The 27,838-nt window shown below is 39.8% G+C and overlaps 1 long non-coding RNA gene across 1 annotated transcript in view; it reads right to left on the bottom strand.

Annotated features, from left to right (window-relative positions):
• LOC135451282 (uncharacterized) overlaps positions 1 to 19,582 on the bottom strand; it is a 79,813-nt gene extending 60,231 nt beyond the window's left edge. The window contains exon 1 of the long non-coding RNA XR_010441261.1: positions 19,426 to 19,582. This is a non-coding gene — a long non-coding RNA (uncharacterized LOC135451282). The remainder of the gene's footprint in view (positions 1 to 19,425) is intronic.
• Between the last annotated feature and the right edge of the window lie 8,256 nt (positions 19,583 to 27,838).

Raw genomic sequence — 27,838 nt, 5'->3', positions numbered from 1 at the left:
CTAAAGGTGAAAGCAGAACCAGCTCAGAGTAGTAATGAGGCAAATAGTTGAACACATTCTTTTAAAAGGAAGCATAGCTCCACAAGCAGAACCCACATCACCAGAGCCACAAGATCAGATTTTTTTATCCTTCTGTAGCACCTTTCATTTTTATAAATTAAGTCCTGGCCTCTACCACTGCATCTTTGACTAGAACCTAAGCTATAGTTTTCTCCAATAAGAACAAATGAACCTGTAGTATCTCCCTTTCATTAAGCTCTACAATTGTTAAACTTCTCAAAAGATTGATCCTGGGGATTTTGGCTTCATTTCCTCAAATTTCCTGAAATATTTCACAATACTGATGCTTTATCTCCCCACCTACAAAGGTCTCTCTCTCTGCTTTCTCCCAAATGGATGTTTAGAATTCTTTAGCAAGAATTCTGTTGCAGCTAAGTCTATTCCAATATGGTAGAAACAGACTAATTAACATCCAACAACCATTTTTGCTGTTCTCGTTGCACTTGAGCAGAAACTTGATACAAGTCACACATTTTGTGCTCTCCTTTTTCACAGATCACTCCGACCTGCTGTCACTTCTCATAAGGAGTGTACCAGAGGGAGCTAAGAACCGCCACCTTTCTTTTTACCTCTGACAAAGGGCATTACAAAGCCCATCATTCCCAAATACAGTCAAGTTCACAAACAACTGCAGGCATTTCTCACTGAGCTGATGTTGCATTCCCGTGCTGTTCTTCCATATGACTTCATACTAAAGTTATTTGTAAACACACTAACAGACATGATCATGAAAAAAAAGCACATAGAAACTCCCAAATACCTAAACTTAGATCACTAAACCACTTCCCTCTCCAGAATTACCTTTTTTATTACATACTTCCTTGCTTTCCTTAGCCCCTATTAATCAGACAGGTTACTGAGATAGGCAAAAATGACTATCAGTTTCTCAAGCATTCAGTATTTTTGATTATATATAGGTTCAGTTTAATTCTATTTTAATCGGCACTAGTCTGTCCATTTCTAATGGCTTGGTTATATTCCAAAAAAAATCATCTTTCTTATTTTAGCATTGAGATTGCAGCATGCTCTCCTCCTCATTTATAAATGTTTTAAGGTCTCAACACTACAGTTATTTCCTCTTTTCCATGTTAGTAAGGAAAGGTGCATTTCATTTTAAACTGCTTAATTAACACACATTTCATAAAATATTTGGCAGCAGTAACTTTTCCAAAGTGATGATCTTGCAATTATACATCTTAAGTTGTAATGACAGAAGACCAATTTGGTTGCTGCAAAATTAACATCAGCATCAAACAGCTGTCTCCCTGAGCCTGTTTACTCTTTTCTACTGATCTAGAATTCTTATCAAGAGCATGATAAATTATTAAGATGTATGACAACAAAGAGTCCTCCTTTAGTGATACTACAAAGGCATACTTCTAATGCTAAAATTCTTATTATTATCAAAGCAATTGAAAGAGGCAGGAAGATGAAGTAGGGTCCTGTATAAGATTCATTTCAAGAAGATGGTCCTCTATGTAAAGAAGAGGGCCAGTCAAGGGAGAATGCTGGATCTACAGCATTTCACCCCAACACTCTTGCCATTTTCCATTCAGATAGTGACTCTGGAAAACGCTGAAGAAAAAAAAGTTATGGTCCAATATTCTGTTGGCAAAGTACAGTCACTGGCATTTATTTTGTCATCATAATAGCCCTTGGCAGGCTATCCTTCCCAGCAATACAACAAACATTTTAAATGCCTTTTCAGCTAAGCAGCTTGGAGAGCTGTACAAAAATAAACCACAAGTAAGCAGTTTCAAACTAAGAGTTAAAGCAACAGTAACTGCTACTTAATTCCTACTCATTTGCAGTTCCCATTGTAGCAGCACAAAGACAGAAGCCAGTCAGGATTCATTGCTTAGGTACAGTGAACAAAACTTATTGGCTGCATAACTTTCAACTAAGATCAGAACAGTTTGGGTTGGAAGGGACCTTAAAGGTCCTCTGGTTCCAATACTCCTGCCATGGACAGGGACACCTTCCTCTAGATCACGTTGCTTAAAGCCCCATCCACTATAGCCAGAGATACAGAGTGCAGTGTTCCAGTGCCTCATCACCCTCAAAGCAAAGAATTTCTTTCTAGAGTCTAATATAAACCTACCTCCTTCAGTTTAAAGCCATTGCCCCCTGTCCTAGCCCTGCACACCCCTGCAAAAGTCCCTCTTTCACAAGTCTCTCCTTTAGGTACTCAGGTTCTCTAAGGTCTCTCCAGAGCCTTCTCTTCTCCAGGCTGAATGCTCGCAGCACATCTTCATAGGAAAGGTGCTCCAGCCCTCTGACTATCTTCATGGTCTCCCCTCTGGTCTCACTCCAGCTCACTGTCCCTTCTGTTTTTCCAGCCGCAGAGCTGCACACAGCACTGCAGGCTGGGTCTCACCAGAGCAGAGGGGCAGAGTCCCCTCCCTGCCCTGCTTTGGGTGCAGTTGGCTCTCTGGGCTGCAAGTGCATGATGATAAAAAAATTTACTGAAGAGATACATTTGCTTAGTGAAATAGAGTTGGTAAGCCTTTGGGATGAGAAAACAGTGATTGAACACAAACCGTAATTTGTAATGAAAAGGCCTTACAGATTGCTGGCAAACAAAAGTTTCTGAGCATTAAACTAATGTGTACTGAACATGCATCAAGTAAATTCTCAGTAAGTTCTCAGCCCAGCTGGTTTTCTCAACTTTCCTTTTGTATTTCAATATTCTTCTATGATATTGTGAATATATAGTCATTTTTATATAGGTTTAAATCATACCTTTTAAACAACATTCTCAAATTCCTTATATTGAGGAGAGATACCTTGCTGTGGACTGTAGGAAAAGTGTTCTGATGGAGAGAAAACGAGGAGAGAGGAGACACTGAAGTGCTCATTTAAAAGAACTAGTAGCTTGGAATGAAAGATCTCCTTTTACCCTAGCACTACTCTTGGATCTGTCACAGCCTCACTCTCTCTTCTTCTGAGACTCAGACTCTAACATTTCATAAGCCTTCAAGACCCTGACAAAGAATATTTTCTCCAGATCATGAGAATCTCATCTGTCGTCTTCCTACTGCTTTAATGGGGATAGGAATCAGCTATAAATGTATGTGACCCCCAGAAGGAGCAAAGAAATTTAAATTTAGAGAGAGTTTGCCTGTTGGGTACTAAATAAAGGTACAAGCCTAGGCCATATTGCTCCCCAGTACACATTCTCAAATGACATACTAAAACAGCAGATACACTGATCACAGAAGCACAGACTTTGCCCTTCAATCTGTGAATTAATGCCCCTACCAGACATAGAATAGTTCTGAGAAATAATTTGTTCTTTAGGATAAAATATGCAAGACTAGAGAACCAGAGCTGAGTCATTGGATATCCTGTCTAGTCCCAGCCCCACATTACATGATTGTCTCGCTAGCTGACTAATTTCCAGTTTAAATACAAATTTACCTTCTTGTTTAGTATTAAGGTGACAGTCCACCTGCAACACCCACTAGCAAGAAGGCAGAGGCACAGCCGACTGGCTCTGCTTTGCCCTCTCTAGTGCAAGTCAGAGGAAATTGAGTCATATGACTGCAGGTGAAAGCACACTTACCACTTACAAGTCTTGCTGGCAGGCTGCTCCAAGCCCTTGCCCCAGGAAGATTAAAAATCTATTTCTAAATCAGTCTAAACATTCACAATTCATCTTTTTTTTTGTTGTTGTTTTTCTTATCTTTAAATTACATGCTCATGATTCTGTCAGTTTTCATGCACTTGTCATTCTCCATTATAATTCCCTCCATATACTTTCAAACAATACCCTTGCAAATATTTTGCTACCAAGCAAAATTATAAAATTTTGTTCATTCCCTTCACCATTCACTGTTCTCAATGTACAATACTGGTTTAATCTACCATTGGCAACCTAATTCTGATTGTCTAGTATTTATTTTCGTTCTCCCATCCTGTATCACTGTTTACTTCCTTTTAAATTTTGTTGGGGAATTACAAGTCCTTTCATGGTCAGACAAAGTTTGTACCAGCTGACTGGCTAATTACTGTACTTTTCTAAAATTACTCATTTACTTAACTGATATTAAATGCCTGTTATCTGCTACAGTTAAATAATCACCCTGAATGGCAATCTGGATACCAGAGTTAAAAGCCTTTTTAATTCCACTCCTGCAAACACATTTTCTTTCTCTACAAGAGAAAAAGCTACAGGAATGATTGGGCTACTTGAGAACATGTCCTACAAGCCTAGATCTTTCAAGGTGATGAGTCATTTATTCTGACTGAACTTAATGAGAGTTCAAGTTCTTAGCACATTTCGGGTTAGAGTCCCAAGCTCAGAACCAAAAACTGGTAAGAAGTTTTCAGTGAACATAGAACAGTCACAGAGAACAGGAAGATGGAAGAGTTTACAGAAGAACAGGTATAAGGACAGGAAAACTGGAAAAAAAAATTGATCATAAATCTTTAAAAATCTAAAAACCCAGATCAGCAGCCAATGCATATGTTGAATAAATGAGCCATTTTTCTTACTCAGATAATCACAGCAGCATACATTTTGATGCCAGTTTGAAGAGATTACAGCAGTGATAATATTAGATTCAGTAAACAACTACTGAACATACATTAGTATTCTGCATCTTTTATTACTTAACCCTTTGGAATAGCAATTAGTTTTCAGTTTAATTGATCAAATAAAGTTGGTAGAATGACAAAACTGAGGCATTTTATTGATCATAGTTTTTAATGCAAACTGAGGACTGCTGAGGTAGCAGAACTGTCCACAATAGGTTACAGTGTACAGCGATAAACTCCCCGTCTCCTATCAAGCCTTCAGCCTGCTGTTCACTGCACCATCTTTATCTTCACATGCTGACACATGTAATCTAACATTCTCACTTTGCTACAGTAGAAGCAATTGCTTGACAATTTGATTATGGTTTCCTGTCAGCTCATACACAGAATATTCTTGGAGCTTTCAAGATCTTCAAAATATTTTGATTTTACAATGATAATAATCTTGTGGGGAAAACATCATTTAAAATATTGATTTCTGATAGGCAACCTGCTCCAGATCTGCATGCAGAAACTGCTCAGAACATCTAGAAGCAGATATTCTGCACATGAGAAGAGAGGCAGAAATGACAGAAATGCACAAATAACAGAGGGAGAGGGTCGGTGGATGAAAGCAGTAACTGTCTGACAGCTGCTCTCCTCACCGTGTGAAATGAGTGGATGGTCCCAGTCTGGGCTGTGGGAGACAGGCATCCTCCCCACAAAATTCCAGACAGTCTGAGATAGAGGCCAAATCCTGAAAGGACATGAGGGACACCTTTATATCTAAAAATGGTCAGGGTAAATCCTGAGTGAGGTTCATGGAACTAGGGAATGACAGAAGACATGCTCGGTCGCTGCCTTTTTAGTTGTATCCCTGAGACAATTGAGCACGGCACAACAATTGCTGCCAGTCTAGCACCTTGGGTTCGTTTTTCAGAACAGCATGTTCTGCAGCTCTGCATTTGTGGGCTGCAGCAAAAGAGCTGTTGCCCAGGTCAGAGGTTGGGGCCAAAGCTGAGCTGATGCCACTTCTGCATTCACTCCACCCCGTGGTGGCCTGGTATTACATTGATCCCCTCCTAGGTTATTCCATTCTATATTGCATATCAAAATCCCCAGTGACTCCAAGTGATCTCTAACACCTCACAGCAAAGTCTTAGTCAACCTCTTGGCCATATCCTAGAAGCTCAGTGCTCACACAGATCTCTTGGTATAGCCAGAGATGTCTAGTGGGCTCTCTGTGCTAACAAAACCACCACAGCAGCCGCAATATGCTTGGTAAGCTGAGCCCACACAGTTCAGTTTGTTGCCTTCAAATGCAATTTCAAGAAACCATTTTTTAACAAAAGAACACTTACTTCCCTGAATGTCAAGTGATAGAAAGGTGTGCATCCTGAGGAACAAATTGTGGGAATGTTTAGAGACCAGTTTCTTTCACCATGTAGTCTGGATTCCTACCTCAGACTAAAGCAAATGGAAGACAGACATCCAAAGGGTTTTACTGAGATGGCTGTTGAAAATATGTGGAAACATTATCCTAAAAGTCAAATTGTCTTGGCACAAAAAATTCAAAGTAGACCTTTCGTTTGCTTAAAATACAAAGTATTATGGGTTTGGCTTCTTGGTTTGGGGGTTTTTCTTGTCTATGTCGCTGTTTTCAAGACATCAAAATACATTTTCTTTTCATTTTTCTTTTTACCATTGTCCCTGAGGTATGACAGTTACATGAAAGAGAACAAGAGAATAACCATACTGATGCAAGACAGAGCAGTCTTGGATAACTAGAATAAGACTGAGAAGCAAGCATACTAAAATGGCAGAAATACCACTGAAAATAATCCCATTAGTGAAACTGCCTTACTAACAATAATTTATATGCACCCAGAACATATGTGCACCCCCAGAACACAATCAATCACTTCTCATGGAATACAGCCACTCAGCACTATTATATTCATACATACAAGCTGTTAGCTATCATTAATCAAAATGCTTTTAACTAATTACTTAAACTTTAAAACAACAAATTTACGAATTTACACTAAATTACCAAATTGCCATCATATCTTATTTCATCAAAAGGTATTCAGCTAATAATTTGCACTGTGACGAATGCTAGACAATCCTGGTGTGTCACAAGAAGCAAACATGTCACATTTGACACCCCATGCTGGTAAAACCTTCCCAAGTGTGAAGAGCTGTGACATGCTGTGAGACAGGGAAGCCTCAGAGAGACACATGGACCTCAGAAGATCTTGTGTGGGCCCCTACATCTAATGGGATCACAAGAAATCCCCCAAATGGAAGACATCTTCACTTGCTGTGCAGGATACCACAACCCACTGAAGTCAGTTACTGTTGAACAGGGAGAGCAGCTTAGGAAACAAATTTTCTAGCATAATATAAAAGAGGCTTTCCTCCACCACGCAGAAAAGCATAGAAAGCTTCTCTCAGCCTTGTTAGACAAGACTGTCTAACCTAAGGCACGACAATTTGAAGTGAAATTATTTAGTTGTAACCAGTTGATTCCATTGTTGTGCTGTAGCCAGTCTTGCCAAGAGTGCTAAAATACCATTACTATTTCATCATAGACTTTTCATTAAAAAAAATAAATATGATAGTCTGCATAAGAAGGGATTATGAACTACTAAAGCAGAGTACTTCGACAAATGGAGTCTCAGATTAGATTAATTGAATATGTTGTATTTTCTAAAATGTAATTACCTATACATTTTATAACTAATGCTGACTTACACATACAAGTGGAACAAAAATAGAACACAATGCTGAGTAAAATATAGCTCAGCTTTTTAAATTCATATGAAACTTTTCATCTTTAAACTGATCAAAATTTAAACTGGAGGGCTTTTTAGATGGTATCTAAAAGCTGAAGGGGGCTCTTCTCTGTTCTAGCCTGAGTTTTTTGTGACCAGTGTATCATTTCTCACCAAACTGCTCTTTTCAGAAATACAATATCTAAGGCTGCACAGCCCAGCAGTGTAGATATGAGGCTGGGATAAAACACTTCTGGAGTGGTTTTCCTCTACAATTCTGTTTTCATTATTATGCAGATACCCTTCCCAGAAACTGCATGGAATTCATGAATTGCGTGGCATAAAAACCACATTGCTGGCCCTTTGCAGTCAGATCTAATAGACCTTGACAATATAGAGAGATTACCAAAAAGAACAGCATCTCATCTCTCTGGTTGACTCCCTGAAGCACATAATTTGTTTTATAAATGAAGAAAATATATTTTTATAATTGCAGCAGGTGTGGAATATAGATGGCTCTTTATTTATGATAATAATTAAAAAATAAATGTCAGGCCTACCACATCCTTGATCATTTAAGTCACTTTAATGATACATTAAATACAAAACAAGTCTTCACTAAAGGTCTCTAAACAGAAAAGGCCAATACCACTAAATAAAGAAGGATTATCACGGTGGGACAAACTTGAAAGAAGATGGTATCCATCCAAAATGCAATTTAATTTTACAGTCATTTTCTGTATTTTCCCTGCTATTGTTGAAGATATGTTTTTGACTAAGAACTTTTTTCTTTGAGAACCCATTCTCTTTGGTCCAAAGTCATATATTCCTGTTAAGTCATATGTTAATGGCTTCACCATTTACTACATAAGAAAAATTATCATGATGTCATCAACTTGTCATTTAGAGTCCTAATACAGGGTTAGGAAACTGAAGTGTCTTGAGACGTGAATTCAAAATCAATTAATTCAGCTTCATAGAGCTGAAATGTGGACGATGAATGCACAATCATTTAAGAATTCATATTTTATGCAAACAGTTAATATGATGAAGGCATTTCCACAGATGGTTTCTGAATTTTTATAGGTGATTATTAGTTTTAATTCCTTTAAAATGTACTTTGACCTTCAGAGACCTCAAATCACTCCAAAAAAGGAAAACTCTGAACAAGCATGAATGTAATCAGATACCACCATGATCCCTTCTCATCAAACACAACACCTGGCACTGTAGGTAGCACTGTAGGAAAACCACCTCAGCGTCACTCAGGCTCTAATATGAAACCTTTTGATATACTCAATGGAAGTCAACATAGCCTAAAACAAAGTAATTATCATATCTTCACCTCCTACTTACACAAAGGTCCAATGCACCAGTTAGAGGAGAGGACACAGTTGTTTGCTCCTCCTTTATACCTCAGAGGAAAGGCAGGCATGCTCCCCTTTCCCTTGGTCTGCACAAACCAAGATGTGTCAGACGTGCCACCACCTCCCTGGTCCCCTCTCTCCCTGGAAGGCCAGCACACTGCTACATCTCCCAGCTCCCCAGCCCTGTTAGCAGCATTCCCTGGCCTCTATCAACACCAATGCTCTACATTCATTTACATGCACCCTGTTTCAGAGGCCAAATCCTGTTAGTGCAGTCTTCTGGAAGATGTTTGCCTTTATCATTTTTCCCCTAAGTCTTGTCATTTACAAGCCACATAGCTGTAGAACAGCCCTTTTGGGGAACACTCTTTAGCAATTGCATTGGCTCACAATGCAGATATGCAAAAACCAGGAAAAGCAGGAACCCATTTATGTTTTAAAACTGTTGTTCTCTGCATAGTTTAACAAATTGCTTCCCTCTATTGGCAACCACTTATGCCACAGCAAAAAAAAAAAGCATCTCTCAAATCATAGCAATGCTGACTTTTTTGCTTTACCACTGTGCTCTCATATTCTTGCAAGGTAAAATTAGTCTAAGTGGCAGCATGTTTCCACAAGGCTCAGCAATGAAGCTGTCATATCAGGAAAGCTGGTTCGTCTCACTAAAAAAAGTTACAGAGAACACAAGTCACAGAAGGCTTTTGCTGAGAAACCATCTGCTTTAACTATCAGACCATTTCCTGCTCACTATCCTATGTTACTGCAGGGTAAGGACTATGAAGGATTTCTCCCTCTGTCAAGCAATATCCTTGCACAAGAGCCTGAACGCTAGTCAGCTTAGATATACGTGATTCCAACATCCATGATTTACAAAACAATCTTAAAGACAGAAAAGTGTCAGAAGTGATGAGGACAAATCCCCCTTTGGCAACAAGAGCAGGAATGACAAGCAACAGTGGGGGCAGGGACCAAGCTTCAGTACCTCTGCTTCAGGAGTCCTGAATTTCTCACAGCTTATCTAACCTGATAGTACTACTGTCAGGGGACTACCAGTACAAAAGCACTTATTAAGCTACTATTCATGCTGAGTCAAAGTGAAAAAACAAGGTAGACAAGCAAGCAAAAGCAGAAATCGCTATTTAATAGTCATTGTCCTATCAACGACAGCTCATTTGCTTTCCACTCTGCTTGTTGAGCATCTCCCTACCACTTTTGAACTCTGCTGCAGTAACTGTTCTCCTGTAAAGAATCTCCTGAGAGCCTCACAATGTCCATACCTAGCCTTCTTCTGTAGCCAGCATTTCATTTATGCTTTGTTTCTTAATGATTAAAATATGGCTTGGATCTTTTTCTTTCTTAAATACCATGCCAAGTATATGCCTTTCTATTCAGCTGGTATCTCTCCAGTAGCTGGTGTGAAATGAGTTGGTGACCACTTTCCAGTTTTGCAGCATTACATACTCAACCCAGTTGGCATCCATGCTTGTCACACCAGACTGAGCATTTCAGCCAAAGCCCAATAAGCACCAGACCTCTGCACTGTTACTGTGGCAATAAGGAAGAGCCCAACCAAACAAGGCTTGGTTTTTGAATGCAGTATTTGCACTTACCATACAGGCTTCAGCTTGCCTGGAGGCATCAAGAGATGGCTGGAGAAGGGACACCTGATCATCTACTGACTACCTGTGGTCTGCAGAAACCCCTGGTGTAAAGGCAGCAACACCAGCAATCTTGCACTTATCACAACTAACGCAGCCTGTTGGAGCTGCTCTTGGTTATCTGCACTTCTCTACCAGCATGCTGGGGCTTCCCTGCTGGGGAAGGGTCCTGAAGCAAAATGCCTACACAACATGCCTGTCCCACCCTGCCATGCAGTCACTTTTATTAGTGGTGATATCTGCTCTCCTACTGTCAAATCCCCCCTTCCCACACAGGGAGCACAGAAAGGGATTTCATACTGTGTTTCCATTAAATACAAAAGCTCAGAAGTAACTCAAACTGTCAGGATTTATTCTGAATCAATTTTTCCCATAATAAATAGAAGTTCAGTTTTCTTGTGGTTAAACAAAATGAAATGCACACAGTGAAAAAAATTAAAGCTGTCAAGCCATTAGATGCCTCATATTAATGTGCATAAATGTTCAGAATTTAATGGGGAAAGGTGTGAGCTTTAGTAATTAATATTAGATGTTGCCAGTAAAAATTAAGACTTAGTTTCAGAAAACTAGTTAACCTCTTGATCCTCCAGATCATTGCATATAAAATCCTTTTTTCATTACACAGTTAAGTGTCACATACAACATCCTATTTCTGATGAATATAGCAGGCAGAAGGGGTATTTCTTGCAGTGATTTCCCTATAGGTTTGACAAGTGTGGAGTGGGGAAGAAGGAATTTAAGCAACTGGCTGCTGAAAAGTTGGTTTATACCATATTACTGTCATAAATTATTTTTACCTGAATATTCTGCTCTGTATTCCAGTTGTGAAAGGACAAGAGTCTTAATTTTTTAGACTAAGCATTTGAACTATTTAACATAAAATTTTCATACCAGGCAGTGCAATTTCTGGTCTAGTTACCAGTAAGATTTCTGGAGAATTAGGCAAAAATACTTAATATCTGTTCCCCAAATGCCAATTTTTGGCTGCTGAGCACGTAGCCCACAGCAGCAGATGATGTGCTGGACAGCCTCTAGGGAACAGGAGGCATGATCCTCTGCTAATGCTCAAAGTAGAGCCCGTGTGACTCTCTTGCTTACTGCTAGCTTCTATTTCCAGCAGAAGGCAGCAGACCTGTTTAATACAATGTTTGATTTGGCCCAGCTGCTGGTGGGTGGATGGCCATATCCTTCCTTCCTTATCTTTTCCACAACATGATGTGCTCTGGAGCCCATGAGTCATGTGAGGGAAAGGCACCTGCTGGCAGCCACAACCGTGCACATCAACCCTTCACAGCCTCTGGAGCAGTGACTGCAGCAACTGAGAACTTGTCTTTTATGTAGCTCACGGTGTGACATGCAGTGAAGGAGCACCATTTGGAAGAGGGAAAGGGCAGCAGGCCAGGAGAACTCACTAAGAGCCACAGATGAGTTGAGCTGTCAGAGCACCAGCAGCTGGAATCACCATGACTCCAGCACTGTGCACAGAGCAGCAGAGGAGCAGATCCCAGCCCTTCAAACACTGCACCTCTGCTGTGCCCGTGTGGGGCAGGCAAAGCAAGAGCAGACTCTGCTTCTCCAGCTGTCCTCATGCCTCACCTTCACTTCCAGACCCCTCTACTGCCTGCTCTGCCACAGCACCGTCACCAAGCTTCCTTTGGTTAAAGTCATGGTGATATGCAAAGTGCTTACAAAGATGGAAACTGTGAAAAGCAATTAATTTGCACTGGCCTTTCAAACTTGACAGCAATGCTTGAACAACCTGGCTGCTCAACCCTTCCCCTCTACTCTCCATCCCCTATTTGCTGCAGCATTAGATCATCCTGAAGGGAGGGAAAATGGGATTCTGTTCATGAAAGCGCAAATAAAAGTGATTTTTTGTTTACCTATGAGAACATTTTAAACAGGAGAAAATTGCATTAAACACACTCAACTATATTTACTAAATTATTAATCTAACAAAAGCCAAGCAAAGATCACACATTCAGGAAACACTGCATTTTTTATTAGTTGGCTGAAATGTCCCCTGTTAGCTTCCTCTAAGACTGACTATTGTTTAGGAATGAAGAACTCTTAAAAAAAAAGAAAAGAGAGAAAGATAAATTGTTTTATAATTAGAATATTTTGTAATTCACCAGGTATGTGAACTAACAGGTATATTAATATCACTTTTTCTACTAATACACCTTGCAAAAGCCTGCCCATGTTATGTTAAAGACTCACCCTAGGCTTATACCACACAAAACAGCCCTCATGGCTGAAGTAGCTCCCAGGGTGCCAAAAATTTAGAGGTTGTACCTAGGAACGCAATAGCTCCTCCTCATGCAATAGGTTTGACAGGTTATTTCTGACCATCCTACATAATTACCTCAGAAATACAGTGCTAAAATAATCCTATGTTTTTGAATGTGAGCAGGGCAATGGTTTTACTAGCAGTCATTCAGCATGCACACCACACAGCACTGGCATCCAGCCTGGCTCCCAGCCTAGCTCAGGCTCCTGGGCTAGGCAAAACTTGCCTGTTTCTCTCCTCAGCTATGATATTCACAGAAAAATTACCTGGGGTAGCAGGCAAGGTCTTTCCCTGGTGTTGAGGCAACACTCATCAGGATATGTAACTGGGCCCCTGTACCATTTCTAGTGAAAGGAAGCATTGACCCCAAAGGAAGGCCATCCACCCTACAGGATCTCCAGTGATTCCACAGGTAGGAGCAAGACTTATAAACATCTCCTATTCCTGGTTTACAAAGATACCCATTACAGTTTCTTACACAGCTTCCTCAATCCTGCTTATAAAAGCAATTAAGAAAAAAAAATCCTCCTATTGCTTCACAAGTAAAATCCATCTTTAAGAATCCACTAGTCCTTGAAGTAGTTCTTTTTTGTTTGTTTGTTTTGTATTTTAGAGGGTTTTTAGCATTTTTAAGAAATTATAGTAGAAGTTTATTTAGTTTCTGTGATACATAAATTTTTACTTAACATCATTAAAGTCCTTCTTGGACAGGGACTCCAAACTGGCCCCGCTCTGAGCTACTGGTTGGAATAGCACTGCAATGTTTGCAGCATTACCTATGGAATCTGTATGAAATGCAGAGACTGCCCTGCAAAAGCCTTAGCAACAGTTCTCTGATATTACTGAGCCAGTTACTAGATGTCAGTCAGAAAAAAACCCAAACATACTTAGCCTTTCATGCCTTTGTAAACTGAGATTCATGAACTGAGATTCTATTTGTGCATCAAAGTACCTAGACCTTCAAGATCACTCAACTCTCCAGTAAGATTTTGTCTGTTGATGAAGTTATCTACTTTCTAGTATTAGTTATTTATAACTTTTTCTTCTTCTTTACTCTTGTCATTAGTAAAGCCTTTTTCAACTCAAAAACACAAGCAGGACTTTTTGACAGAGACAACTGCTAATGGCAGCAAAGGTGTTTGTAAGGTTCAAACCCAGCTCACTGCAGACAGGCCACATAAACAGCAGAATTGGGACAAGTAGGCAGCAGCATTCCCTCCACAGCTGTTTCCTGCTCATGTGCAGAGCTGTGTTCCAGGTTGCCAGTGCCTTTCCACATTACTGCACAGCAATTCCAGCCAACTACTAAACAGGAGCAAGAGCTGATGATGAGTTCTATCACCTGGCAGCAGATGGGAGTCAGCCCTGAGCTTCTAATATCAACACTGCTGACTTGTGCCAGCCAGAGCTGGGCACCACCTTCCCTACCACAAAAAGTCTTCAGATAAATAATTTATTAAAGACTTTTTTTGCCTGGATTGTATTGAATAACATAGGTTTCTCTCTGACGTGTGCCTCTATAGTGTATACAAGAGGTATCTATTCATCTACAATACAAAAACCCAACACCAGTTGAAGTCCAAACTCCTCGCTGCATAAGGAAGGGAGAGAAAAGGCAAGTTTGACTTTAGCTTTTAGAATTAATACAAGTTTTGAAGTGCCACTTAGCAAGATATAGCTGTCCTCCAGATTTATTGTCAGCTCTTTCCTACTATATTCTTATATACATAAGGGTATAAAGCTTGGACACTTTCACATTAAAGCCTAGAAACTATCTGTTCAGTATTTTTTGAATTTTTATGGCCATAGCTACGTAAATTATATAATACAAGTCTTTATTTTAAAAGCTTTTTCTCATTAGTGTCTGCTCTCAGCTGTATAAATCACTGTGCTATACATGTGATTGTGCCCTGCCATACAGCTCCAAGTGCAGAATGGACAAATGAAGCTGTTATAAACCCATACTAAGTGACATTTTTAACCCATACATTTTGAGAGCTTTTTAATTACATATTTTCTATGATTTCTGATTAAACCAAAATTGCTTTTAATGGCACATAATAAATCACACCACAGAATTATTCACATTCTTCCTGAATGTAGTCAAATGACTTTTTTGCCACTTTTGGGACTGAAGTCCATCTTCCATTAAGCAAATCGTAAATTAAAAGAAAGCACTTCTAGATACTCAGACAACTCCAGATCTTTCCTATGACTTATTCTCTCACTTAAGCCCCAAAGGAAGGTTTAGGCCCTTTCTTTAGATAAAAGCAAACTTAGCAGCAGGTCTGTGCGCATCCCTGCCAGTGACAGCGCTCTGTCTGCGGCCTTCCACCAGAGCCCTGTACAATCAGAAGGACTGCAGTTTGTGGCCAACTTGCATCCTCATGAAAGTATTCCAACAAAATAATCAGAAATAATCCCATTAAGGAATACAGATTCTCTACAGCCAAAAACTTTAATAAGAAATAAAGCATCCAGCAACTTATTTTCTTCATTTTTCCAGGCATTGTTTCTCTAAGAGGTGACTTTTTGACTTTTCTCACTGTCTTAAGCCATACAACTCTTATTTCCCCCTACTTCAAACACTTCAGTGACACTGCAGTCAGCTTCTAGAAAGACCTAGACAAGGAGAAAGATTGTTTGTTTTACAAGTATTTTATGTAAAATCTAGAATTAATGACTACCATATTGAAAGATCCTTTTATACTGACCTAAAAGAAGTCTCATTTAACCCCTTTATCATCATGGAATATGCAAATACCTACATTAAATGTAGTTACAATCACTTTTTCACTCATGGGTTTTTATCCCTACATTTCATTGCAATAAAAAATATGGCTATCGCCAGCTGTATATACACACACCCAGTTCTGTCTCCTCTGAAGGTTTGGTAGCTGTATCTCAGTACTTTGGAATATAATGCCACTCAATGTTCTCCAATTCTGCAAGATACAATCTAGAGTTCTCTACTAGGAAAAAGGTCCTTTTACTGTCTTACAGATTACAAGATAGCAACAGAAACCTCTGAAAGTTAAAAAGCTGTGCTTTTTCAGCATTATTTTAATCTTTAGAAGCACTCTTCCTACAAAACATTTAAGATTTTCCAATCCCTGTGGCAGCCTAGTTTGTTTGACACTTCCTTCGGGAGCTAGGAAGGCTGGGAAACTGTGATTCTTTGAATAAACAGCAGGAGATATCTGCAATAGAGAGAATATTTGTCTTACAGAAACTATTGGACAGAAAATTACTATCAGTACAATGGGAGCAACCACAAGGCTGAGCTATAGCATGCTGACTTCCTGGAGTGGAAGAATTTTTAATGTTTGAATTCTGCTGTTCATGTAATTGCTACAAGCAAAAAAGCTGTTTTCCCCTATCATATTCCCTACCCTTCAGAGAGCTAAAACAGATAAGCTCCTTTCTACTCCTAAGTTCATGCATCAATTTCTGAAGAAGAAAAGAAGCCATCAACAACTCAAATTCACCTCCTCAACCAAAAGTAGACTAAATTCCCTGGTTTGTTTACTCCTTATCTTGAGAGAAGCTCCAGTTTATCACAGTTCTGCCCTGGTAAGTTGTCATCAGAAAATACAAAGCCATTAACCAGAAGCACAAAGAAAGCAGAGGCACAAGCCTGCCTTGAAACTTCACAGGACAGCTGCATCGAAGGACAAACCTCCAGAATCAAGTTTCTAAACTGATCATGCAAAACAGGGACTTTGAAACAGTAGAAAACAGTATTTTTAAATTCTTCTGCTGTCTCATCTGTTGGTTTCATGTGTTTCTAGGGGAATCACAGCACAAAGGAATTTTAATTAGACACTTCTTTACTCAGCAACCTGTCTACAAGCTGAATGGCAGGAAACAATCAATGTCTTTATGTTTGTCAACCATTGTCAATCAAACCATATCCCTACATTTGGTTACCTTGAGCTTTCTCAGCCAGAAGAACATGGTGAAAGAATACTCCTGTTATTAACCCTCTCTGCCCTGCACTGTCAAGAATAGGATAATCAATCTATTTTCCATTTACCTTTAGCACCACTGTTAAAATTGATCCTCACAACAGTAATCTTCTGCTTTAGTCTGTAAGTCTGCCACTTAAGACACCCTGTCAAAACATTTTTCAGATAATTCTTTTTCTACTGAGCCATTTAAAGCATGGAAAATGCTGATCTCCATATGGATCCATTTTGCAATACAAAACATTCAATTAAGCTGCACCAACATTAATGGTGATTACTAGAGATCAAATTGAAGGGCAACCAGAAGTGACTTATCTATGCTTGAGTCTGGTGACCCCTTCATTCCTTGCCAGGGAATTTGAAGAAGCAGATTAATCAAACATAATAGCCATATGTTTACCTTTTTTTAAAGCCATCAGATTTCCACAGTCAGAAAAGAATTGACAAGTTGTTCCGCAACTTCCTCAGCGCCCATGGCTCACAAAATCTCGTGTTTGTAATCAAACTGCAGCAAACAGCTGCAGCTCTACCTGTCATCATGGCCCTAAGGGAGGACACAAGCAGTGTGCAACTCTTACTCCCAGCATGCATTCTCCAGATGCTGGAAAATTCTTTGACCAAAACATACTTTTTTAGGGTAAAAAAGACAGATGAGTAAGCAGGAGATGAGAGAACTACTTGAATGTCTGTCTGTCTTTTCGTAGGAAAAGACACTAAATGTAAGACATTCTTAAGACCTTTGCCTGAAATTCCTCATTTATAATAAGATTTATGATGTGAAAATTATTTTTCCTCCCCTCACAGGCTTCATTTGGGGGGATGGAAAAGAATAAACATACTGATGAGAATAATCTTATTTTAATGGATTGACAAAGACAACTTTGTGGCTGATGATATGCCTGCACTTATTCATTTTTAATCACAATGTATTAACCTGTGGTGGAGAAAGCCAAAATCAGCAATGCATTTAAGGAAGTCTTTAAATCAAAGCAGACAAACAGCCACACTACTGCCTACTACCATTAGATCATTAAGATGCTTAGAATTAAGCACCAGCTTAACATATTGTTAGATTGTGTCCTTAACATTGGCAGCGCAGAAAAACAGGAAGCCCAGAGTATTTAACTCATATCTTACAAATATATTTTTTCTTCACAGGTTTCTGAACTCTTCTGAGGAGAAAAGAAAAGTTCCTACATTCTTCTGGAGTTAGGGTTGTGGGTTTAAATTTAGGAATTTCATTTCTAGTGAGTGACATTTTCAGTAGGATGGTGAGACAGTGCGGCTTACAGGAAAACATCCCAGCCCAAACAGTTACCATTGTGTCCCAGCAGATTATGTAGAACAAGGATTTTGACCCAGTTTTGGCATGACTATTATTTACAGCTCAACCTGCAGCTGACTGGCTTTACTCGATTTACTCTCTCTCTCTCTCCAAAGCATTTATCTCTTTTTAGGTTATTTTCTGTTTTCTTTATAATTCTGTTCTAGACACACTGCAAGGCACCCTTTCTGATGAAGTGGATGAATTTACCAACACCTGGTGCATTTGAAACCCTAGAACAGCCAGATGGTAAAGACACAGACTCTGCAAATGTCATTACAGCAAGGAAAGCAGTGCTGCTGCAGACAGAAACAGTCCCTGGGGAAGGGAAAGCAGGAGGGAGGGGAGGTTGATTGGGTCCAGTTTTCCTAAGGGCCAGCAACTTATGCTGCTGGAAACAGCCCAGAGGGCCACACAGCACATGCAGACTGCAAGAAGCAGGTACACAAATAACTAAGCCTGCTCACAATCCTACTTCTGAACTGTCAAAGGATTGCCCCAAAAGCTGTATTATACAGCAGCCCAAACAACAGGTGGTTTTGTGGAGCTTCAGGATTACCCACCTAATCTTCTTAAGGAATGAAATAGAACAGCCGTAGAGAGCTCTACAGAGGAAGATCACAAAGTTCATCAGCTGAGATGTGATTATAGGAGAGCTAATCAGTTTAGCAACAAAGTAGATCATACTATTTGTTCTTTGGAAAGCTCCTCAGCTTCTTCAGAGATTTGCTCTTCTCCCCTTTCCCTGTCCTTGCCCTCTTCTATTTATTCCCTTTTGTCCAGATACATAGAAAACATTCTATGTTAAATATTTCATTTTAACCAAGGAAAAACAAGTATATATTAAAAATATTTCCTACATACCAGTGTAGGACAGAAAGAGCCTTAAAATCTAGGAAAGGACCACTCCAAAATTATCACTTCCATTTGTACTTCTGACTTCTAAGTGCATCTGTGATCCCTGTGTTGCAGTACTTGGTTTCCAGTAGAAACCAGCTCCAGGGTTTGCACAGCAGGCAGTGTCATGAAACCACTGAGATACCATAAATCTGCATGGCTAGTCCAGCCAGAACTCAGTCGGCAGAAAACAGCATTTATACTGTTAACAGGCAAAACACTGCTAACACCTTCTCTCCTACTCCAGGGTTCTCCAGAAGCTCAGCTCTCCTGTCAGGGAATAACTCTCCATGTTGCCACAAGCTCATTTCAGACCATGAAGTAGCATCCTCCCCCATGAGCATCATTTTGCTATGAGCAATCTCTAGCTGTAAACAGAAGCAGCACCTAGTGGACAAATGAAAGTGAAAACCTTCTTGAAGTTTGATTCCTGACTCTTATTTTCTGCCTTTTAGCCTCAGTCCCAAATGACAGTTCCAGGGAACTTTCTCTTCAGATTACCAAAACAGAAGTAGCAATAGTTACAGGACACACTTGGATTAAATCCACAAGTTCATTTCACTTACCAGTCAATAAACAATCAGCTTTCTGTAATTCCTCCTGCTCTTCAGGCTTTATAGATACACATAGAAGCTGAAACACTTTATACTCCAAAGAAATACATAACCCTTTTTTTTTGGTAGGTGGAGTTTGGGGTTTTCTGGTGGGGAGAGGGAAGAAAGGGTAAACTCTTTTCTTTATAAGGCCTAACCTGAAAATCTCTGACTCAGAAACAGCTGCCTTGGGAGCTCCCTGATATTACCTGGGGAATGGGCTGATTGGTCACCAGCAATCAACAACAACCACCCCCATCTGCACACTGAGTCACTCAGGTGCCAGACATTGGGTCTCATCATCTCCTGAGCCAAAAGCCTTGAACACCTGGGGTTGTTTCCATGTAGAGAACTTACACAGATTAAACCCCACTTTAGGAGAAAGCCTAATAACTCCTTTTTGTCATATGCTCATTTTCTGTTCTTTTCACACTTGCTCTCAGAGAGTCAATATAATGAAGGTGTGTAAGAGAACTGTAAAACTCTTGGGATATGTTGATAAGTTTGTATAAACCAAGTAAGAAAATATTACAGGGACTAATATAATACCTAAATTGTTTTAACTTGCATAACAAAATTTTAACTTCCACTTATTTTTATTTGATTTTGAGCCATCTCTGAGATTGGTTTAAGTTGAAAGTTGCAGAAGGCTTCTCTGTTTGCTGCTTTAAAAAATTTATTTCATAATAACTCTAAAATAGATGATAATTTTTAGCCCTTGGGACCAATCTAAGGTAAACTACAAAACTGTTCAGCTGCTTTCCCAAAATCTACATCTTTCCCAGCAGCCAGTCCTGCAGTTCTAGGATCACAAAGGACCATCACAATGATGGTGATGTGCTCTGTATGCAATCAGAACTTGCCTATGAAGGTTAAGAAATTACCTGACATAGTTCTTCAGTAACACTTCTACACACAAGGGAAGACTTGCGTGGGAACCCCCTCTTCAATAAATGTAAGACATTTATTAAAGTGCAACATTTAAAGTACAGCCTGGTAGCCTTCATTACACAGATCTAGCAACACCTTGACTCTGGACCAATACACTTCAACAATTATAACAATTATGGCTGGCAGGTTTTTTGAGGTTTCCTAATTTTTCCCATTCTGAAAGATTTCCAACTGGACTACATACATTTTTTTTCTCTAACAGTTGAAGAAAGAACTTGCACACACTCTGCAGGCCACCTCCCCCTCAGAAAAGCATGTAAAACCAGGCCTTGTGTTTAAGTGCTTTCCCAAAGACATTTTCTTGAGTCAGGACTTGAACCGAGGTCAATAGCAGATGGATGAACAATCATCTATTTCTTTCACATATATTTCTTTTTGAATGAGATAAAATAACTCAGCATTAGGTCCCATGAACAGGCCATTTACTTTGTCATCTCAGAGGAGAGGCATTAGCTTGATCTGCAGTATCAACCCATCCTCCTAAGGTTACTGAGAAATTCAAAGGCATTGTGGTTGTGTTGATACTGCTTACGTAGTTATGTAGATTATTCTACTTGCTGGACATTATTTCTGAGATTAAATTAAAACCATAAAAAACTTTGCCATGCTTTCCTATACTCTCTTCAGGCAGGCTTTTATGACCAACTCTGATGGTATTATATTTGCATTAAAAAATGCAAGTAAACTTGCCTAACTAGGCAGCCAGACTTATGCTACTACACATTTTTTTTCAGTGAGCTGTTAAAAAAAAAAAGCCATGTAGTCTTTACTGAAAAACAAAACCAGTACTTGTCTAAAAATGTTCAGTGTTACAGGAAATGTACGAAAGGAACCAAAATCTGAGTTCAAAACTACTTCTCTTTAATATACACCATACTCTAGATTGCCTGTCAAGTTGGGGAACACTGCAGAGTTGAATGCAGCCAGTGCATATGCCAGCTTTCTAAATAAAACCTGTCAACTTCATATTCAAGGGTCTGTTTTCCATGTCTGTCTTCTCAGGCTAACCTCCCTCAGCAGCCTACTGTAAATTCAAAAAACAAACTTCCCAGGAGTGCTGCTGTTGATAAAGAGTGGAGACAATGTGACAGATTTTGGATGACTTCCGCTGCCTCAGGCATGGATTTCAGGAGGGCTGTGGGCATGGGCTCCCGTCCCCCACTCCCACAGCTGGGTGGTGGTGTGCTCTGCACCCTTCTCCTCCACAAACAACCTACTCTCATCAGCCTTTCCACCTGAGTTATTTCAGCCCCCCCATCATATTTCTGGGATGGCTCAAACTACAAATTATCAATTATGGCTGAAATTATGAGCTTGTTGAAAACAATGAGAAAAATCTCAATGACTATTTAGGATTTTTGCCACTCAGCTACAAGGGGCCATTTTGCATTTGTCAGTCATGGGGTTTTTTTCCATTAATTGAAAAGTCTCCTTTTTCCCTCTTAGGGAGTTACAAAGGAAGTTCTTGAATAGGTAAAGTAGTTAGCTAACACTAAAGTAGCTGGTTCACTTACTTCAAAGCCCATTCGAGTTTCCACTGTTCTCACACTAACGCCCACATAAATTAATACACTCACTATTTCTATGAGTGCCTCCATCTATCACCATTGCCTCCTGTCCGATTTACTTTCAGAAAGTGCTTAGCACAAGGTTTGCCTTTCTGACTGGTGGGTACCTAACACGTGAAGTCCCCTCTGTGCCTGGAACATCAGGTTCAGCAATCATTCCGCTTGGAACTGGAAGCTCTGGGTCTGAAAGTGAATAGGTACATTGTCATTTCCAGCTCATGTGTGTGAGATCCATGCACTCAGTGGCAAGAAAGGACCATACAAATCACCCTCTGCCAGTTCATGCAGTTTTGGTTTAGTACAGCAGAGCGGCAATCCCACAGGTAACTGCAGGGTCTTTGCACAGGGCTTTGGATCTGAGACAGAAATCCTGAACTGGACAATATTCAACAGGAACCCAGCAGAGAGCGTAGTGCAGGGTGACATGCTGATGGTAATCTGCATTACTAAGCCACTAAGTGGCTTGCAGCAGTTAGAGGGTTTTCACAGTATTTATCTTAAGACCTTGATGTAATGAATTGCAATACTGAAAGTTAATAAGCTTATGTACTTGGATCATGATTTCTAGACCTTTCTAAGAAAAGAGGGCTCAATTTTCAATCTGATCAGTGGTAAATAGAAAGATGCGTGCTTTAGATGCAAGAGTACAACACCAAGATAAGACAGCTGGATCATTCCCTCGACAGAGACCCTTTGGAAATAAGGCCTAAATTCATATCTCAAGAAGTTAAACAGTTAAATTACAGTATTAGCTTTTTTAATTAAATACTTTGTTAAAGGAATAAAACAGGATAGAATCAATTTTATTGCTCTATCATGCCTCTAAACCGATTGCAGCTGTAATAAAATTAGGGATCCCATTTCATTTAAAGCAACGAAAGTAATTTTATTTACTTTTTTCAGTCACGCCCCCACACAAGTGCATGCACAGAGCAATCAGCCACTGCACTTGTTAGCTTGCTGATTAAATACTTTGTCACTTAATGCTGCACTAATTAAAGAGAATTGAAGCTGCCTGTGCATCAGCTAACACGGCATTAACTTAAACTGAAATTCCTACACTTCATTCATTTCTTCTGTGCAGAGCCTGAGGAAGGAAGACCCATTCTGCTTTTTTTCAGTCAGTAATTCCAATACATCCATCCCCAGCTGCTGAGATTTCTTTGCCCAATAACTTTTGATGGCTGTACTAAGCCAATAAAATTTCCTTGTACCTGCAGTCTTGCTGGCTTTGTGACCCACAAGTGCTGAGTGTGAAAGTGCAGTGGTGAAAGCCAAAGAGATGCTGAGCCCTGTGGCTCCAGCTCCTGCCTGACACACACCATAGGGTCAGAGGACAGACCCTATAACTGCCTCCTGAAAGTGTTTGCTTGGCCAAATAATTGATAACTGATAGAACTTGCTCAAAGTCCCACCCCAGACCTCTGCTAATTGTGAAATTCACACCTATGTTTTTAAGGGGCCTAGAAACTAATTAATAAGATTCCCAAGTCTTTACATTTCAAAGGTCATGATTTCTAAGCCAACATCACCATTCCTGAGAGTGTGACTCCCCAGTTTCAAATTCTGTCACCAAAACAGAATTACAGACAAGGAAAAACATACAGATCAGGAAAAGCCTCCTCATTGCAAAGTTAACCACATTAAACATATGAGTTAGTTCTCTCCTCTGCAAATGATATGCACTGAGCTGAAAAATGAAGTGCAGATTGATTAGCTGTGTAGGTGTGTGTCTGTGTTTGTAGTTCATGGAGCTGATCACTTAATCTAAACTGACACTTAGACTATACATGTTTCACCATCACGTTTTTTTGGAATATAACCAAACAGATGGTGCATGAACATCACAATATAGTCACAAGTTCCCAGAAGGAGTTAACAATTTTTTTTTTTAGAATGGCAGCTCATTATATATCATAACTAAGGTTGTATCCCATTTCCCTATAAACTGTGATTTTCAAGGGTTTACGATGTAACCATGAAAATTCATTCAGGCTAGAAAAATAGCCTGAAACCAAGAACTCAGTTTTTGTTGAGAAATGTCAAGCAAGCTATCCCACCATCACACAGTTTTCTTTTTTTTAAACTCTCCCCATGCATTCTTAAATACTGGGAAAGGAGGGAAGGGAGATCTCCTAAAATTAGGTTCTTTAAATAAGGTAAATAACTTCTAATTTTATGCCAAATTTTAAAGCATAACAGTTTTTTATTATATTTCTGTATGTTATAAACCAACAAAAGCTGGGAAGCTCAAAATAAAGAAAAACACTATTTCCTGATCACAGCATTTTTTTTTAAATGTCTCAATTGGAGGGACTTTAGACTCCAGAAATCAGTCTTTGAAAACATTCATATAGATTGTGCACACCAAGGTTGGTTTCTCCATGCCATTTCAAATATTTTGGTCACTGCCTCCAGAATATTTATAAGCATCAGCAAAAAATCAAAGGGATTTCATCAAGATCAGTCTTAGCCAGTGCTGTCAGGCTGTAGAAGCATCATCTTGCTCCTGCTACAAGATGGGTTAACTCCACTTTGGTTTCACCTTCCTCTCACAGGGGAAAACAAAAGCAGAATAAGGTCTAGAAAAGGCAAATATGAGCCTTTCCTTTTAAATTTATGGTCACACTTGCAAAATTCAGTTTGGAGCTTTTTTGGAGGTAAGGTCAGTTTTCTGCATACAGACACATGTATATGTGCCTTTTTTTATTGCAGCTTGTTTTAAAAATATCAAGCATGCCCTGCAGAGCATCCCTCCATGCCCATCTCTGTGTTTCACTCAAATCCATAATTCTGTGGCTCACACTGTTATCCTTAGAATTTTTGGTCCTATATAAGGTGGGTCATTTCCAGCTCCAGACTTGTTCTCCTTACTTCCACAAGCCAAGCTGTATTTTATTTCTTTCTTGAAAGAGCTACAGGTTAGACAGCAGATGAGATGACAGAGAAAACAAAACCACGCAGCATTTCAGAGCTGTCTCCCTATCATGGCATTCTCTGTCTCTCCAGTTTTGATCTCCTTCAGGTTCTTTGTCATTTCTCTTACAGCTGGGTGTGTTTTTTCTTTCTCTGAGTCTGTAAAATGGGGCTTCTCTATAAAACTCCTCAGAAACCCCAGAAAGTAATTCCCCATGCACATTGCATAGCTGTGCTTTGGAAGAAGGGCCCACGATGGCCTGGCTGTGCCAGCACTGTGCCAGTCCCTGTCATGCCCAGCCCAGCCAGGCCTCTGACCTGCCCCTGGGCAGCACTGCTGGTGCCAGCCCCAGTCTGCCCACATGGCAGCTGGGCACAGGGAGCTGGGGCAGCCAGGGAAATCACTGGGGTGGGGGAAGGCCAACTGCAGCAAATTCTCCTGGCTACAGAACAGAATTACCTGCAGTGGGAGGCCTGGGACACGTCACCCGCTCTGCGGGGACACAGCTCAGTGCTGCATGCAGGCTGCAGCTGACTCACTTTGCTGTGCCTGGATACAGCATGCACTTCCAGACACCTCTGCAGGCACGGATCAGGAACACGAGCAGGATAAAAGCCAGTGGAGTGTACAGACAGAACTAACTAGCCCACAAACAGACACAACCAAGGGAAAATATCACCACAGTCTGGTGCCCTTGGCCTCCGGCTGCCCTATGACCCCAGGAGTCCACAAAGCCAAATTAGTGAGCAGCGGCAAGTGACCAGCTGTGACCTGGGCTGTGTATTTCACATCCCACAGCAGCCCCGGGGCACAGCTCTCCTCCCCAGAGCTGCTGGCTGCACTGACTTTTGCACATTTGAACACCAGGGTGTTTCACAGCTGTTCCTTTAGGGCAAGTTCTGGTTGGGCTGTATTAAAACAGAGGGCAAAAATAAGATTCTGAGGACATGTTTAATACACAAAAGTTATAGACACTCAGGTCTAGAAAAAAAATGTTTGATATGAGTTGCAGAAAAATATTAATAAGGTATTACTTGAAATGATGAATTCTGGCCCATTCCCATCTGAACAGCTGGCAAACATCCTGTTACAAGCAGGTTGGGTTTGGAGGGTTAGGAGTGTTAAGATTTCTTGATCAAGATACTTTGTTATAATTACAGACTATTGAGACTTTTAATTGGCTTATTAAGACTTTTGCTTGTTGTCTGCATGAACTATGTCAAATAGGACTAAATTTAATATAAAATAATGGCACTAGAGGCAAAAAAAAGGTCATCAAATACATTAATAAAGCTTTTTGAAAATGCAGGCTATCATTTAAGCGATTAAAGACATTTGTGCACAGCATCCTTGCTTATTCAGATGGTTGATTGCTACATGATCACGATTTCTTTTGTTTTGCTCATTCAACATATGTTCCATGCCTTGTAAACTGCATACCTGTAAGTAGCATGCTTTCTTGTTTAGATTAGTGAGATTTGTACATCCTGTGCTCTTTTTCTGAACAGATTTGCCTGGAATGTTTTCAGGCTGGCATTAACAAGATACAGCAACATGCAATAGAGATGTGCTCTAGTGCTCAGAATCATCTGTGAGCTTAAATGTGTGCATGTCTGGATTGAGATTTTTCATTTAATATTGGCCCACCCATATCTATGATGTTAGTGATGGTCAGTGATTTTTTAATAAAAATTTTTGAACATTTTCCCTCAATGTTTCCTGTACCAAAGAAAGTAAAATCTGTTGCCTTGGAATACAGAGGGGGAAACATGATTCAGCAGTTCCTAAATTATAATGTTGCAAGTATATTGCAGTGCTTGGGGGTTCCTGACATGCACAGCTACAGGATAGAATCAGATAATTTAGAGTTAAATATTTCCTCAATCTGATAAAAAATACTTCACTTTATATGCTCAGCAAAATCAAGAGAAACCATTTGCACCATTGGCAGTAAAATTTATTCTTATCTATAACATTCCAGGAAAAAAAGAAAATTAAAAATCTGAATAAGATTGGATTTAATCACAAAACCTTTGGGACAAAGACTGCCTTTCTTCACAGTACCCAAGAACACACTGAACCCAAGTCATGGCTCCAGCTTTTAGGAACTGGCAGAGAGGAATAAGACAGCAATATCTGTTACTTGATGTCCTGTGGTGTCGTTGCTGACACCTTGAATATGGACTGCTTACTGCTTGAACCCTCTTGAAGAGGTGAAACACCAAGATTTCTGTTTTCACTGGCCTATCATGCATGTAATTTGATATTTTTAAGACTCTTTGCAGTTTGTCACCACATAAATACAGAAAATGTCACCTATTTTAAAAGGCTGCATTTAACATGCAGAGAAACTGCATTCAAATGCAAGTAAGATTGTGACAAGCCATAAAATGTGTAAAATTACAAATAATGCAAAATTAGTGCATGAAACCTTTGCCTCCTTCCCATCAAACACAGCAGTACAGAGCTGGTGGCAGGCTGAACAATTGGTAGTTTGCTATGCCATCAGTAAAGACAGAAAGAGAGAGTAAAAGGAAACCTTTTATGGAAAATTATCTTAAATTTTTATTATAATACAGTGCAAGCATCAAGTTTAGTCTTAGCAGCATGTCTCCACTCATGTTGTGAATGTAATTGTAACAAAGGGAATCTGAAAAGTCTTACTAGTAAGAATAAAGCTTACTTTTACACAGATCATTCTGCCCACAGGGGTTCTGGTCACCAGCAAACCGTTGCCAGGACCTTGTCTTCAGACTTCAAGCGTCCAGTCCTGGTGCCTGACTGTCCCTATCTGCCCAGAGCCCAGACAGAAGCATGCTGGCAGCTCAGCACAAATGAACAAAGCATGATGTTGAAGTCACATCCTGTCCATGAATGTGAGATCTGAAATTGCTTTTACCTCTACAAAATCCTTACTTCTCATTATACCCATCTCCCAATGGCTTCTGGA

This window comes from Zonotrichia leucophrys, chromosome 8 (assembly GCF_028769735.1).
Source record: "Zonotrichia leucophrys gambelii isolate GWCS_2022_RI chromosome 8, RI_Zleu_2.0, whole genome shotgun sequence".
In the NCBI taxonomy this organism is placed as follows: Eukaryota; Metazoa; Chordata; class Aves; order Passeriformes; family Passerellidae; genus Zonotrichia; species Zonotrichia leucophrys.
The sequence above is the reverse complement of the archived record's forward strand: the minus strand, read 5'-3'. Positions and strand labels throughout refer to the sequence as shown.